The sequence below is a fragment of the Fukomys damarensis genome, unplaced genomic scaffold (assembly GCF_012274545.1).
Source record: "Fukomys damarensis isolate Sample0158 unplaced genomic scaffold, DMR_v1.0_HiC HiC_scaffold_15, whole genome shotgun sequence".
NCBI lineage: Eukaryota > Metazoa > Chordata > Mammalia > Rodentia > Bathyergidae > Fukomys > Fukomys damarensis.
This window is the reverse complement of record NW_022900927.1, coordinates 6,351,921-6,366,677: the sequence shown is the minus strand read 5'-3', so window position 1 is coordinate 6,366,677 and position 14,757 is coordinate 6,351,921. Positions and strand designations below refer to the sequence as shown.

Here is a 14,757-nt window from a genome sequence, read left to right as displayed (position 1 = left end):
AACAAAAATAACCTGTCCCGCTTGGGCAGTGAGATGGATCGGATGTGGGGGGCGTGGAAGCCTGGTCTGTGGGGCCCAGCATGGCTCTTCTCAGTCTAAACTTCCACAGGCTGGGAGTGATGGTTCCTGTAGCAAAGCATCGCCAAGGAAAGGTCGCCAGCCCAGACCCCTGGGCTAGCAAATCCCATTTCCTCTGCCCCACAGCCACTGTCTGCTCCAGACTGCAGCTGAACACATCAGACAGACAGACAGAGCAGGGCTCCTCTGAGCCCCCGCCATGCAGAGAAGGCCTGCGCACAGGGACCAGGGCAGTGACCCCCAACGCCCCGTACCTCAGCCTGCCTGCCTGCCTTAGTTCATTCATCTCCACCCCAGGAAGCAGGCCTCAGGCCTCAACCATGCCAGCCTCTCCTGAGCTCTGAAGGCTAGAAACCACATCTGCCTGCTCTACACACACACCTCCACCTACCAGATTATAAATTCCTCACTGGCAATGCTGGTTTCTGTGACACCAGGCAGGGAGGCACATGCTTGTAATCCCAGTTCTCTGGGAGGTGGAGACAGGAGGATCTCAAGTTTGAGCCCAGCCTGGACAACTCTTAGTGAGACCCTGTCTCAAAATTAAAATTAAAGAAAAAAACTGGCAGCCAGGTATGTAGCTCAGTGTGAAGTCCCTGGGTTCATCCCTGGGGCCACAGTCAATCAAGCAATAACTGTTCCTAAGAGTCAGTTGAGTGAGTGGTTGGTTTTTGAGTGTAGATGCTGCAGGATAAAGATCAGGCCTTCTCCCTATTTGCTTCGGGACCACTGCCCTGCCTCACTTGGGGCTGGGCACCTGTGATCCTCTCTGGCTTCCCCTCCTGCTCTCAGATCTGTAAGGTTGCCGGGAGTACGGCACAAATCTCTCTCCACAGCATGATGCTGAGGGCAGCCAGGCCTGCTGTGGGTTCATCCCTGAGCCTGACCTCCACCACCCCAAGAACAGCAGGGCTGTGAGGTGCCAGGCCAGGGAATGGGGGCTGGGCCCTCTCTCCCATGCAGGAAAGGAAGGTGAGAGTCACTGACCTGAGAAGTTTCCATGAACTCTGGCCATGAGGGAGAAAGGAGGGGAGAGAATACCAAGGGCTGGCTGGGCAGTGAGAAGGGGCAGCCTCACCAAAGGGTTTTCTTACCCTAAACTTCTAGTTGCATCAGACAAGAGGTGGGAGGGCGGCCCCAAGGAGCAGAGGGCTGGAAAGTGCTTGCCACCACAAGCACTAAGGAAGCTGGATGTGTCTGGAGCAAGAGGACTTGTGGCCCCAAACAACTGGGGGGTCAACCTGGGGGGAGAGGAGACAGCTAATCCAGGAAGGACAGCCAAGTTCACCCCCATCCTCCTCCCAGGCCTCCACGTGCCAAAGGGGGTCACGTTAGTCCAAGGAAGTACCAAGTTCCTACCCTCAGCTGCTGAGTCAGTCACCTCCCCTCCCCCACCCACAACACCTCCTTCTCAAGCTAATGGGAACAAAGACACCGAAAATTTCCAGTTATAAAAATCAGGGAGGAACAATCAAGAACAAAGATCAAGGCTTCAGATTTTCCATGACATTGGTACAGGGGCGGGGACACAGTCCCATGGCCAGTGCCCTCTGAGAAGCAGGAAACCGCCTTCTAGTCCTGGGCAGAGTCAGATTCACCGTTAACATGGCGCCTCCCCTGGGTCGGCTGGGCAAGAGGTGTGCTCATAGCCCCTCCAGGCTGTCTGCACAGAGCCTTCTGAACTTGGGGCCCCTTGAGCCCTAGTTCCTCCCAGCTCTGACAGGCAGTCTAAGTCCTGGAGCTGGGGGACAAGATGCTCTCAGAGCAACGCTGCAGTGCCGTGCAGGGAATGGGGACCAGGAGGGATAAGGGGGACAGAAGACGTAGAACAGGTGAACAAGGTGTGGACTTTGGGAGGGTGGAGTTGTTTGGGGAGGTGAGAGGTCCAAGATCTGGAATTCTTTCGCAGTAGGTCAGAGGGCAGCTAGACTGGGCTGTTCGGAGGGTGGGGTTGGCACTCTGCAGCCAGGCTCCTTGTCCTCCCCGCTGTCCTGTCCCCTGCCCTCTCACTTCTGGGAGACCAAGGGAGGTGAGTCCACCCTGTTAAACACAGGACATCCTGGTTTCCATACAACAACAACAACAACAACAACAACAACAACAACACACACACACACACACACACACAGAGTGAAATAAATCCACTTCTGGGGAAGAAGACCAGTTCAAAAATAACATGTAGATTCTAATATCATTTTGTTAAAAATAAATAAACTTTGCACTACTACATTTGAATCTGTGTGCCTAAATAATTTAAGTATCTATATATTTTACTCTGCTCAGAAAGACGTATGGATGAATGCCAAACTAATGACTAGAATTGGAGAAGAGAGACCTTTTTTTTTGATCTGGGGATTGAACCCAGGTCCTTACAACTAAGTTACATCCCCAGCCCATTTTATTCTTTATTTTGAGACAGGGTTTCACTAAGTTGCCCAGGCTGGGCCTGAACTTGCCATTATGCGACGACTTTTTGTAACAAGCCTATATAGTTTTGTAGTTAGCAAGAAAAAGAGTTGGGGGTGGAGAGATGGTCCAGAACAAGCCTGTGGACAAGCTGAGCACAAACGTGTGCACACCAAGCACACCTGGTCTCCCAAGGAGGCACACCTGCTATAGCTGGCAAAGCTTGGGAGGCCCTCTGCTCAGGCGCACTCCCTTGGCTTGTGCAAGCTTGGGCCCAGAGCTCTCACAGGTGCTTGTCCCATCTGGATAAGCCCAGCTTCTCAACTTCCAGTTTTCTCTCCTCTGGGCCTCCACCATCTCCACCAGCTACTTCCAAAGCAGGGCCCTTGCTCGTCGGGAGAGTCAACAATTCCTGATGGGAGGCACTGGTCTGGCCATAAAGAAGGCCTTTTGCTTTTCTGGGGCACTGGAGCGCCTGTCTCCAGGGTTGAGGTTGTCCCAGGATTTCCGGTTAACTCTGGTTTGACCAAGGAACCACTCTAGGAAATCAGCCAACCCAAACTATGATCCTGTCCTGGCATTTGATTGTTGACTGGGCTTGGTCTAGTTATTTTAACCTTTCCAAGCCTCAGTCTCCTCATCTGTAAGATGGGAATAATAAGTCTACTGGGAAACTCGAAGGTGATAATATCTAAGAAACTCTACTTTGGAAGGTAAACAAGGAAATGAGATCACAAAAGTCAGGATGCCAGCTCCCTCCGGGTGGGGAGATGGGGTTGGGATCAAGGGAGGACACAAGAACTTCTGGGGTGCTGGTAATACTCATCATGACCCAGAGAGTGGAAACACAGGTGTTTGATTTGTTAATCACTTATTACACCATACACATATATATTTAACGCATGTGTGCTGTGTTTCACAATAAGGATAGAAAAGTTACATACTTTGGAAAACTTCAAGCTCACTTTAGATGTAAAATAGCATCAGGAAGTCCAGAATCCCATTTCTGTACCCTCTGGAACTCTCAATTTTGCCTGGTTTCTCAGGGAAATGGAAAGGGGTGGAGAGCAGTAGGACTATGGCCTGAATTAACCAGGTGGCAAGGATCCACTAAGTACAGATTTCAGTTATAACTCATGCTGGTGTTGTTTTCCCTCCTGGGGGATGCCTAGCAGGGCTAAGGTGTCTGTAGGGTGAGGATCACTTAGGAATGTTCTTTTTGTAACATATATTCTTCATATGCTAATTTTTTTCTTTTCCATTAAGTTTACTGGTACATTTTAGGTATACAGTACAGTTACATTCATCATTGGGATCTTGTATCTTTACATGATGCATCTTGGTTCTCATTTTTTCCCTTTACCCCTGCCCTTCCTTCACCCCCTTCACCCTTCCCTATTTACAAAGACTTTGTTTCCATATTTTTCCTTTTCTCATATTTTTTCTTTTCCCTTCTTTCTTTTCCCCTACCCTTCCTGCTTCCTTTAGACCTTTTCTTCCTATTTCACAATATCATTTATATATTTTGATCCTTATTTATACTTTTGATTTCTCACACCAGAGAAACTATTTGGTTTGGTATTTACATGTGTGTCCTATTTCACTTAAGAGTATGCCATAAAAATGGGTGCGCATATATCTCTGTGGTATGATTTTAGAAATTCTTTTGGGACGATACCCAGCAAAGGAATAGCTGGGTCAAATGGGACTTCCAATCCTAGTTGTTAGAGGAAATCATATTGATTTCCACAGTGGTTGCACCAGTGTACACTGGAGGAGCATCAGTGGAACAGGGTTCCTCTTTCCCCACAGCCCCACCAGCATTTGTTATTGGTTGATTTCATGAGAGCAGCCATTCTTTCTGGGGTGAGGTGGAATCTCAGCAGCATTGTTTTCGTCGACATCTCTTGCATGACCAGGGGGATGTTCTTAAATAAGGTTGTCCATACTCTCAAAGCAGCTTCACCTTCCTGGGCCCTGACCACCACAGACTGCTGAGGATGACAGGACCATCTTCCCACCCTGACTTCTCACAGGAGTCATCCTTGCCCCCACCAAGCTACCTGCACCCCAAGCAGCCCCCTTGATACACCTACCACCACCCCATATTCTCAAACAGCATGGCCTCTGGTCCTCAGGCTCAGCACCTTCTTTTGCTTGTCAGGGGATCTTACATAAGAAACCAGGCTTCCTTAGCTCTCACATCCTGCTGTTCACCCCCTGCTGTGGGCTCTCCTAGACTCCAAAGAACTCTATGCCACCTCCATCTTCAAGACCCCCAGAGAATAGCCTCTTCCCCTTTTCTCACTCTAGCTGTACAGCAAGGTAGGGGGAGCCCCCAGAAGAAGCCAGGATGAGGAAGGCAGGCTCTCTGCCACCCAGGACTGGAACCCCATGCTGAGCTCCCCCCACTGGCACCAGGCAGCCCTCAGGGCTGAGCCCACCCTGCCATCAGAGGCCACAGGAATGTCCATGCCAGTCCAGCCCAGGCACTGCTTGCTGACCATCCACTCCCTCCTCCCACATCTGACTTCTCCCTGTCTCTCTGACTGGGCTTCTGTTTTTTGATTCTGCAATTTAGCTTCTCCCCTGTCCTGGACTTTTTGTAAGACTCTGTGTCCACAACCCCCGTAGCCAGCCAGGGGCAGCATGAACCTTCTTTCTGTGTGTGGGGTGGCTCCTGGGACCTGCCCTAGAGGTGTCTTCCAGGAAGGTGGCTGAAGAGAAGACTTCCTCAGAGGTCCACAGCCTGAGGGCCTCAGCAGAGGAGGGTTGAGGGGAAAGAGGAAACAGAGGAAACCTAGGGTGCAGGAGGATGGGGTAGTGGAAGAGGCTGAGGGGAAGTGAGAGTTGTTAGGTGAATGAAGAGCCACTGGGCAGGGGTTTGGGGGTTGCCTGAGGCCTTACATAATCAGAGTGGAGAAGGAAGTTAAGTTCTGGAGAAAGACAAGGTCTCCAGAGAAATCGAGGTGGACTGCAGGAATAAGGGTTGATATCAGGAAGCTCTTTCCAGTGTCTAACCTCAGTCCTGCCTGCTGCAAACCTAGCACTATCCCATGTGTTTATTTCTGCCATTCTCAGAAACTGAGCAGAGCACAAAGTGAAAACAAGCACAGATTGTGATTGTGAGGGGCACAGAATCTTTTCCTTGGCCTGTGAAGCCCACGAGTGTTCCTTCTTTGCCCCAAACCACCTGATGGCTCCCCAGCTCTTGGCATGGCACAGAGAACAAGCTGTGGGCAGCAGCAGCTCCAAGCCATGTGGAAAATCTTCCTTTCACAAGCATATTTATTATTCTTTCCCCACCTCTCCACCCCTTCCCCACCAGCTGCTTAAAATATTTTCAAGCAGAAAAATCCAACCACAGCTGGAAACCAACCCTAAAGTTAGTCCAGAACGTGGGAGCTGCCAGAGAAAATTGCCGGGGCTCAGGCAGGGATGTGGGAGGAAGGTTCATGGCCACAGAGACAGGCCGCTCTTCTAGGGCCTGCAGGGGACACACAGACCAGGGGAGGGAACATGGGTCCCTCCTCCTTCCACAAGTGCTCAGTGAGGACACTGGGCACCGGGCCCTGCCCCAGGGTGCAGATTGGCTTAATAAAAGAGTTACAGGCTTCATGAGGTGAGGCCCAGGCACAGACACTCCCATGACAACCACATACATTATGGGAGTTTACTGAGAACAAGGCCTTGGCCTGGGCATTTTATATGCTCTTGGTAGGACCCAGTGATTGGCCTCAGGACTTCCACCAAGAGAATGCTCAAGTCCCTTGTATACAGTGGCCTTGTATTTGCATATAATCTACATATATCTTCCTGCATCCTTTAAATCATCTCTAGATTTCTTAGAATACTAAATACAGGGTAAATGTGATAGAAGCAGTTGTTACACTGTGTTGTTTAGGCAGCGGTGACAAGGAAAACGTATGTTCGTGTTCGGTTCGGGTGAAATTTTAAAAAGAATCTGTTGCTCTCTGCGTGACTGAATGCACAAATGCAGAGCTAGTGGATTCGGGGGCCCCAATGTATCTGAAAAAAAACTGCCTTATTTGAAAAAATACTCGTACTGAATACGAACAGCCTCTTTTCCTTGTCATTATTCCCTAAATAAATATAACAACTATTTATGTAGCATTTATATTATCATAAGTAATCCAGAGATGGTTTAAATGTATACATAGGATGTACACAAGTTATAAGCAATTAGTATAATTTCTGTGCCATTTTACTTAAAGGACCTGATCATCCTCGGGTGTTGACAGCTGCAGAGGTCCCAGCACCGAGCCCCTGTGGTCACTGAGGACTGACAACACCAACAATGCAAAGATTCAGAGAGATGCTCCCTGGCAGAGGCCAGCATCTTCTTCCAAAATCTCCAGGGAGAAAGCGACTGCAGCTGCACCTGGATAGACACTTCTCAGGGGCAGAGCCCAGGGCTCAGATGGCAGAGAAAGGTGAAGAGGGGTAGATTCAGGAGCCAGGAGGCCTGCTCCCAGCGGCTGGTCTCACAGCAGCCCAATGCCTACAGGCGACACCAGCCCAGGAAGTAGCCCCAGACACAGGGGCGCAGTACCTCAGACTTGTGCTCCCTCTCTCTGGTGCCCTGGCCTGCTCCCTACACCACCCCCACTCAGTTCTCACTCTCACTGCTTATCCCAGGGCCCCTGCAAACCTGTTCACAGGGAAGGATGGAAGACAAAAGCTACACTCTGAACTCTTCAGAATATAAATACTTGGTGACATTTAGACAGAAGTCCCCAAGCTGTCTTGTTTGGGATTGTTGGGCCCACTGGGAGATAGGGTGGTGGGCTAGAGAACTGCCTGCGCCTCCTGGTCTCTGTGACCTTTCCTGGTCATTTGCACCCCAGGGCCTTGCTTTCTCTGGATCTGTTTGCTTTGTTCCCTTTCACTCCAGAAATCCCCATGAGCTCAGGGTGCTCACTACACTTCTTCATGCCTGAAGACTTGTCCCAGAGGACCTACAGATAGATGTGCAGGGCTAACCCAAAAGTGGCTTCAGGAGCGCTAGGACACTTGTGTGGCCAGTTTCATGTCTACCTCCTGACACAAGCTGGGAAGGGAGAGACTCATCATGGCGATCATAGCTGATGAATGTCACAGCTTTGAATGTCTGCTTGCCAATAGGCGCTACGCTTTTGTGGATTAATTTATCCAATGGTTTTAACCCTACCAGTGGGGACACTGAGGCACAGAAAGGGTTAAGGGCCATGTCACACAGCTTGTGAGGGGCTGAGCCAGGACCCACACCTAAGCCTCTGGGCTCCAGAGCCTGCAGTTGTAAGCGTTGACAGGGTTCCCACTCTATCAAAAGGAACCACCTAGAGGGCAGGGACCACGTCTTGCTCATCACCGTTTCAGGGCTGAACCCCAGGCCTGGCACAGGTGGCACTGGGAGCGAGGCACAAGGCTCCTGACTCCTTGGCAGATTGGGTTGGCCTTGACTAGCAAGGGGTGAAGAGTGGGAAGGGTATGAATTCTGGAGTTGCTAGAGCCTAGGAATTTGTGCAGTGAGCTCCCTGATGCGATGTGATAAGTGAAGGAATTTGAGCCCTTCTCAGCCATGGACCAGCTGGACTCCAGCCATAGCCTCCAGGGGCAAGCTTCCACCTGTTCCAAGGTGGGCCTGGCCTCTGGGCATCCCAATCCTTTTTGTGCCCTGGGCCTGCTGCTGCAGATAAGCCATCTTGATGGGGCTCCTTCCTTCTGAGTCCAGCTGCTTCCTGAACCCTTTTGATAAGAGGAAGCGCCACAGACTTCTGGGGAGTTTTAAGGAAGAGGGCTACCTGAGCCTGAATACCCAGGCTGCCGTCCTGCTGCGCCCCCTGCTGGAAGGAACAGATGGCGTCCCCCACCTGGACTGTAGTCTGAATCTTACTCCCCTGCCTTCCCTTCCGCTTTCCTCAGTTTTACCTCCTTCTTTCACGTGTAGGCATTCACCCTTGACAGAATTCTTGCCATGTGATGGGGACACAGAAGTGACCATGACACTGTCTCTATTCCAAAGTGCTCTCCTTAATCATTCATTCAACTCCCTCACTCATTTATTCAACACACGTTTTATAGAGCTCCTGTGTGCCAGGCTCTTCTCAAGGACCCCAGAGCTTAAGTCTAACAAGATGCACAGCCCATTGACAAGCAGCCACGATTTAATGGGTAGACACAGGTGCTAAAGGAGCAGCACCCAAGGAGACCGACCCAAAGCTACAATCGAGCAGGGTGTTGTGGGAGCTCACGAAGGGTGGCACATCTGTGTGTATGCGTGTGCATTGTGTCGGTGTGTGCATGTGTGTCTCTATGCATGTATCCGTGGGTCTGTGTCTGTGTGCACTGTGTGTACTGGGCCTGTGTGAACACATGTGTGTCTGCGTGTGTGTCTGCGTGTGTGTGTGTGCGTGTGTGTATACAAGCGCAGTTGTATATGTGGGTGGGTCAGGGGGATATCTGTGCTGGACTGAGCTTAGGCAGCTATGTAAGGTCAGTCTGGGTGTAGGAAATGGGATGTGGAATGGAGTGGGCAGGGAGCAAACACCCTCCCCATGGAGGATGGAAAGAGTAAGCACAAGCAGCAGGGCCATGTTTAGGAAGCTACAAATAACCCTCAGCGGCCAGGGTGTGCATTTCATAGGAAGAGGGCAACTGGAATAAGGAAAGGGCCTTGCAGCTGTGTAAGGGGCTGAGGTTCACTCTTGTGGCTCTGAGGAACCACCAATGACTGTAACAAACAACCAGACGAGCACATTTGCACTTCAGAAGAGGACCACTAGAACAGGCTACTAGACCCATGGAGCATGGAGGAAGGACCAGGAGGGCAAGTGGCCATAGATGCTGTGGGGCTTGTGTTCCAGCTGCACGGTGCTGGGCAAGCTGTGTCACTTCTCTGAGCCACAGATGCCCCATCTGTCAAATAGAGGTGATGACACAAAGCCTAAAGTCCGAAAGATTAAATGAGTCGTGTGTAGGAAGCACCTGCTGTGGTGCCTAACACATAATGCTCACTAAAAATGCAATATTATGTCAGAGAGCTGACCGACAAGGCTACTGCAATTAGCTAAGCTAAAGGTAGTGAGGACCTGAATGCAACCACTATGACAGAAGGAGACAGAAAGAGGACACTGTGAGCCATTCCTCACTTGACTGGGGATGGCACTGGGCAGGGGTTTGCCTTTCCGCAAACCTCTAGGAGCTCAGCTCTCCTCTTGTCCTCCAACAAGGCCCTGACTCTCTCCTTCTTCATCGGCCTTCCAGGGATTTTACTGCCTACTCTCTATGGACATCTTCTTGGTCCGAGCTTATCCATCCTCAGTGTGGCTGTCACATCTCACACAGGCTGCCAGTGCCAAGGCAAAGGTGGTGCTGGCTGAGCCTCCAGCTGCCACACCCAACACAGCAGTCCACACCAGATGGGTTCCATGGAGGCTTCAGATGACACGTGTGGCTCTGTTCAGCTACCAGGTATATCTTGCCGCTGGAGAGGGCCATGAGGAAGGAAGTGCTGGGAGATGGCCCTTAAAGACTGGCTGGCCAGTGCCTGCATTTTATCACTCGCTCCTGGGGAAGTTAAAATCCAGCGACCCCTTGGACACGGCTTTCCAAATCGCCCAGCCCAGGCTGCCAGCTCTTAACAGTTTCCACTGAGGGGTGGTCCAGCACTGTTAGAGGAGTGAAGGAGCCAGCAGTTTAAGACACAGGTGGAGAGCTTGCTCACCAGTCCTTTTGAGAGCATGTGCTCCTCAGGTGGCCGGCAGTGATGGAACTGACGGCAGTTATTAAGGGCTAAGGCCCCTGAGCCACCACATGGTAGTATCAGTAGTATGTGAGTGTGTGTGGGGAAGCCATTCATCTCTAGTCTCCAGATGCCCTTGTAAGAACGTCTAGTTCAGATGCTGTTTGTGTCTGAGGATGCCTCCATTTCTGTCCCCTCTTCCACGGAGTTAACTCAGCCCTTTGCAGTTCTTTGATTTCTGTGGGGTAGGAAAGAAAGTTGTTTTTCATTTGCTTGAAGACAGCCCCTTGACAAGTCTTCTGTGTGTGCCTGAGCTTACTGGACAGATAATCTTTTGAGATGCTGTCAAGGATTGGAAGCAACACAGGGAGGGAGCAGAGGCCGTGGGGTACACCCAGCAGAGAAGGGGCCTCAGGCCAGCAGTGAGACTGCTGGTGGGCCCTTGCAGACACCTGCCTTGGCATCTCTGTGGACAAAGGGATGGGGCTCCCAGAGGAGTGGCTCCATTGTTCATTGAACATGCCAGGCCTGAACCCCAGCTCAGCCCATCTGGGCAGAGATTCTTGGGCCCCACGGAAGCAGAGGTCTTTGGGTGCTGGACAAGGAGGAACTCAGCATGACATGGGCTAAACATGAGAGGTCCTTCCTTGCCCTGCCTCCTGAGCTCCAAGGAGCAAGTTCCCAGGACTTGAGTGACCCTGAGGAGGGACAGCAACCTCAAAAAATGAGATTAAATTCGCTGTCCACCAATCAGAAAGGGGCTCCATGTTGGATATAGGCTGGTTTATAATTTTTTCAAAAAATAGGGCCTCTTTTGCCTAGGTGGGATTATGAAGGAAGACTCACCTCCTATTGCAGCCCTCTCAGGACCACACAGGTGCACCCTGAGCCAGGTCACCGTGAGCACAGTGCAGGTGGGACCCTTCTGAGCCCCACGGGCAGCTTATCCAGAAGGAGTTGAGCAGAACCTGGCGCTGAAGACTACTTTAGTTATGGCACTGAGGCCACATTCACAACCACAACTACATCATCCACTTCCTGAAGCATCTTTCCAGTTTGGCCTTGACCATCAGAGCTGGGGGAAAATCAGCTTCCCTGTTTCCCCACAGCCAAGGAGTGCAATAGCTTCTTCCTCCCACAAAGGAAGTGCCACATAAGTGGTAGGATTCACTGTGGTTGTGTCCTGAAGTGCAAGGGACTCTCTTCTCCCCCCTTTTCCCTCTGGACCTGCCTTCCCTTAGTGAAAAGAATCTGTACCTGCAGAGAGAGATTTGCCTTGCTTTAGAAATTCACAGGCCATAGCTTGGACTCTGAGATCTCTGATTCACACAAGAATAAACAGACTCCGTTAAATAAAAAGCTTCATGTGCCCCTTAAATCTACCTGAGTACCACAGTGGCTGCAGCAGAGAGGATAAGGCCAGGCTCTCCAGGTGCTGGCAAGTTGTCAACCTTTGTGCACATTTAGCAAACACAGAGAGAGCAGACTTGTTTCTGCTCCTGGTGTTTTCTCTTACTGTCATTTAGCCAAGCAAGTTTCTCATCATGGAATCAATAAAGGGGGCAGAATGAAAACCACAAAATGAAAATCCTCAGCTTCTGGCAATGAAAAGGGAGCCTAACACCATCCAAAACACCCTCTCACATGGTCCTGTCCCTGTGTATGACTGAGGGAGGGTTACAAGCTGAGCAGAGCTCACCATGACCCCCTGGCTCCTCAGGGCCTTTAGGGACCAGCAGCCCTTCAGGGATCACTGCACTCAGCCCATGAGGCCAGGACACATGATGGGACAGGAGTGCTGGGATGCCCGCTTGGCTCCACTCTGCCCTGGCCCACCTGTGGCGCCCCAGTGAGCTCATGTCTGCAGTAACCTCGCCGCTCATAACTGGGATGCTGAAACAAACCTGGAAGCCAAGTACAGGTGAGAAATGAAGGCTGTCTCCTCAGGAATGTGCTGCCAACTAAACCTGCCTCACAGATGGCTCCAGTGGATGCTGGGACTACCACCCTGGGCCGTGTGGGCCAGCCTCCAGGCTGAATGGCTCTGCAAGCATCTACTGAAGGCCTACTGTGCACCAGGCAGCAAGCTGGGTGCTGACAAGACAAGGAACTAGAAGGCGCAATGGAAAGCAATCTGTCCCAGACACACTTTCAGAAGCAGGCTGTCAGAGAGAGAACCTGGAGGTTCTGCTGGTGATGCCTGGGACTGCCCTTTCCCATGCCCCACCAACCCCATGCCCTGCCTCTTCCTTACCACACACTCCAAATACCTCTGAAAGCACCCCTCAGCCCAGTCTTCTTCTGGGTTCCTCCTCCTTGACAGCTGGCAAGTCAGGCCAGTTCATGTCCCCTGCCTCTAGGGCAGCTGGACGGTCCACCATGACGTAACATGCAGGGCAGACATGAGGTTTTCTGATGCCACTTCTGGCATGGGATATAGCAGGGGCCACAAAGGGAGGTCAGAGCTATGTGAGAGGACAGGTTCTCAGCAGAGATCATTCTCTAGGTGCATCACCTGCTGGAGGCAAGTTCCCAGGCAGGAAAAACTAACTTTGAAGCCAGACCTCAGCTGGTCAGGGTCTTCCTCTCTCAAAAGGGAAGTGTCCCAAAGGCAGAAGTGGGAAAAGATTGAAACCTAAATGTAGTCTACGTGGTATGTAGTTAAAGCAGTCAGTCCTCCAGTAGCTCTGTGTATTTGTCAGGATCCAAACAAACAGGCTTTTATAATATTGGGGTGTTATTTTTCTCATGTAATGAAAACTCAGAAAGTAGGCAGCCCAGGGCCTGATCTTGGCTCCAAATGCTCAAGAACTAGGCTTCTTTTACTCTTCTATCCAGCTTTCCATAGTGTGCATTTCCTATCTCATGGCCACAAGATGACCGCTGTACTCCAGTATCAGATCCAAATTCCAAATTGGAAGATGGTCAAAGGACCAGTTGAATCTCTGTCCCTTAAAGCAGCTTTCCCAGGAAGTCCCACACAACTTCTCATTAGCCAGAACAGTGGCACATGGTCACTTCTATTGGCAAGAGAAGCTGGGATATATTTTCAGTTGACCATTTGCTTTGCCACAATAACATCAGGCTTCCTTAAATAAGGAACATAAACTGGTTTTGAACTTGATATTTCAGGAAGAATGTGTGGGCCAGAGGTGGAAGAGGGGGAACAATGGCTCCTAGTTGCTTCTGACTAAAGGCTCAGTGGGCTGGCTGTGGCTGGCAGTTGGGCAGGTCACTAGGCTGCAGCAGGAATGTCAGCATTCTCTGCAGAAGGATGAGGACGGCACAGAGGTGGCAGAAACTGTCACCAGCCAACGTTGTTTCTTAGCCACATGTAAGATAGAACTCCAACACGTTGACCTTGAACCCGCTGACAACCGCCACTGCACTGTTCTTCTGGGTCCCCTAAAGGCAAGGGTCCCTATTCATATTCCTAGGATGCTAATCAACTGGCTAGGGGTTTTTGCTCAGTTCATATAGAAGCCATGAACTGGCAAAATGTAGCTCTTTTAGTGTTAACAGCCCTGAGCTTTGAATGCCAGAAGCTATTAATTCTTTTAGTGTTAGTGGTCTCCTTGCTGATCGGAGCTAGCAGCTGCTGGCAGGCCTTGGGAACTCTTGGCCACACACAGAAGCTCCCAGTTATTCTTCATTGCTGTTTGTTGCTCTCTGGCTGCCAGCTGTCTTCAATGTTACCAGCCCCAGCCATTGGCCAGTTAGTGACAGGGACCCTTGGTATTAATGGAAACAATAATCATGAGTAGACGGAAATACTCATACGCCATCCAGAAGAGGCTTTATTAGAATCACTGCAGCAGAGGGGAAACAGCGGACTTACTGACCTAGACCTACCTCATATGGGGAGGATATGGGGAGCAGAGGGGCCCCTAGTGGATCTCACTGCAGAAGGCAGAAGAAGGGGCGGAGTCATCTGTGTTTGGACCCTGACCAGAGCCTACAGCCTCAGAATCAAAGTACCTGTTGTGGCCGGGCGTGGTGGCGCACGCCTGTAATTTCAGCACTCGGGAGGCTGAGGCAGATTGAGTTCGCTGTGAGTTCGAGAGCAGCCTGGGCTACATAGTGAGTTCCAGGTCAGTCTCAACTACACAGTGAGACCCCGTCTCAACTTCCCGCGCCCCGCAAAGTACCTGTTGTGCAGCACAGGGCGCCTCATTCCCATCTCAGAATCTGTTTGCCAGACGTACTTTCCATTACCAAGCGAGTTCCTCATTCAGCCAACTTCAGAGTATCACTTGTTCGAGAGCAGCCTGGGCTACATAGTGAGTTCCAGGTCAGTCTCAACTACACAGTGAGACCCCGTCTCAACTTCCCGCGCCCCGCAAAGTACCTGTTGTGCAGCACAGGGCGCCTCATTCCCATCTCAGAATCTGTTTGCCAGACGTACTTTCCATTACCAAGCGAGTTCCTCATTCAGCCAACTTCAGAGTATCACTTTTCTTCCAAATAACTTCACCTGTTTAACGTCTGCCTCATTCCTAATGCAGGCTGACCTCAACCGCAGGCTGAAG

At 50.9% G+C, this 14,757-nt stretch overlaps 1 long non-coding RNA gene across 1 annotated transcript in view; it reads right to left on the bottom strand.

Annotated features, from left to right (window-relative positions):
- Positions 1-14,477, bottom strand: part of LOC104872171 — a 50,317-nt gene extending 35,840 nt beyond the window's left edge. The window contains exon 1 of the long non-coding RNA XR_783082.2: positions 14,377-14,477. This is a non-coding gene — a long non-coding RNA (uncharacterized LOC104872171). The remainder of the gene's footprint in view (positions 1-14,376) is intronic.
- Between the last annotated feature and the right edge of the window lie 280 nt (positions 14,478-14,757).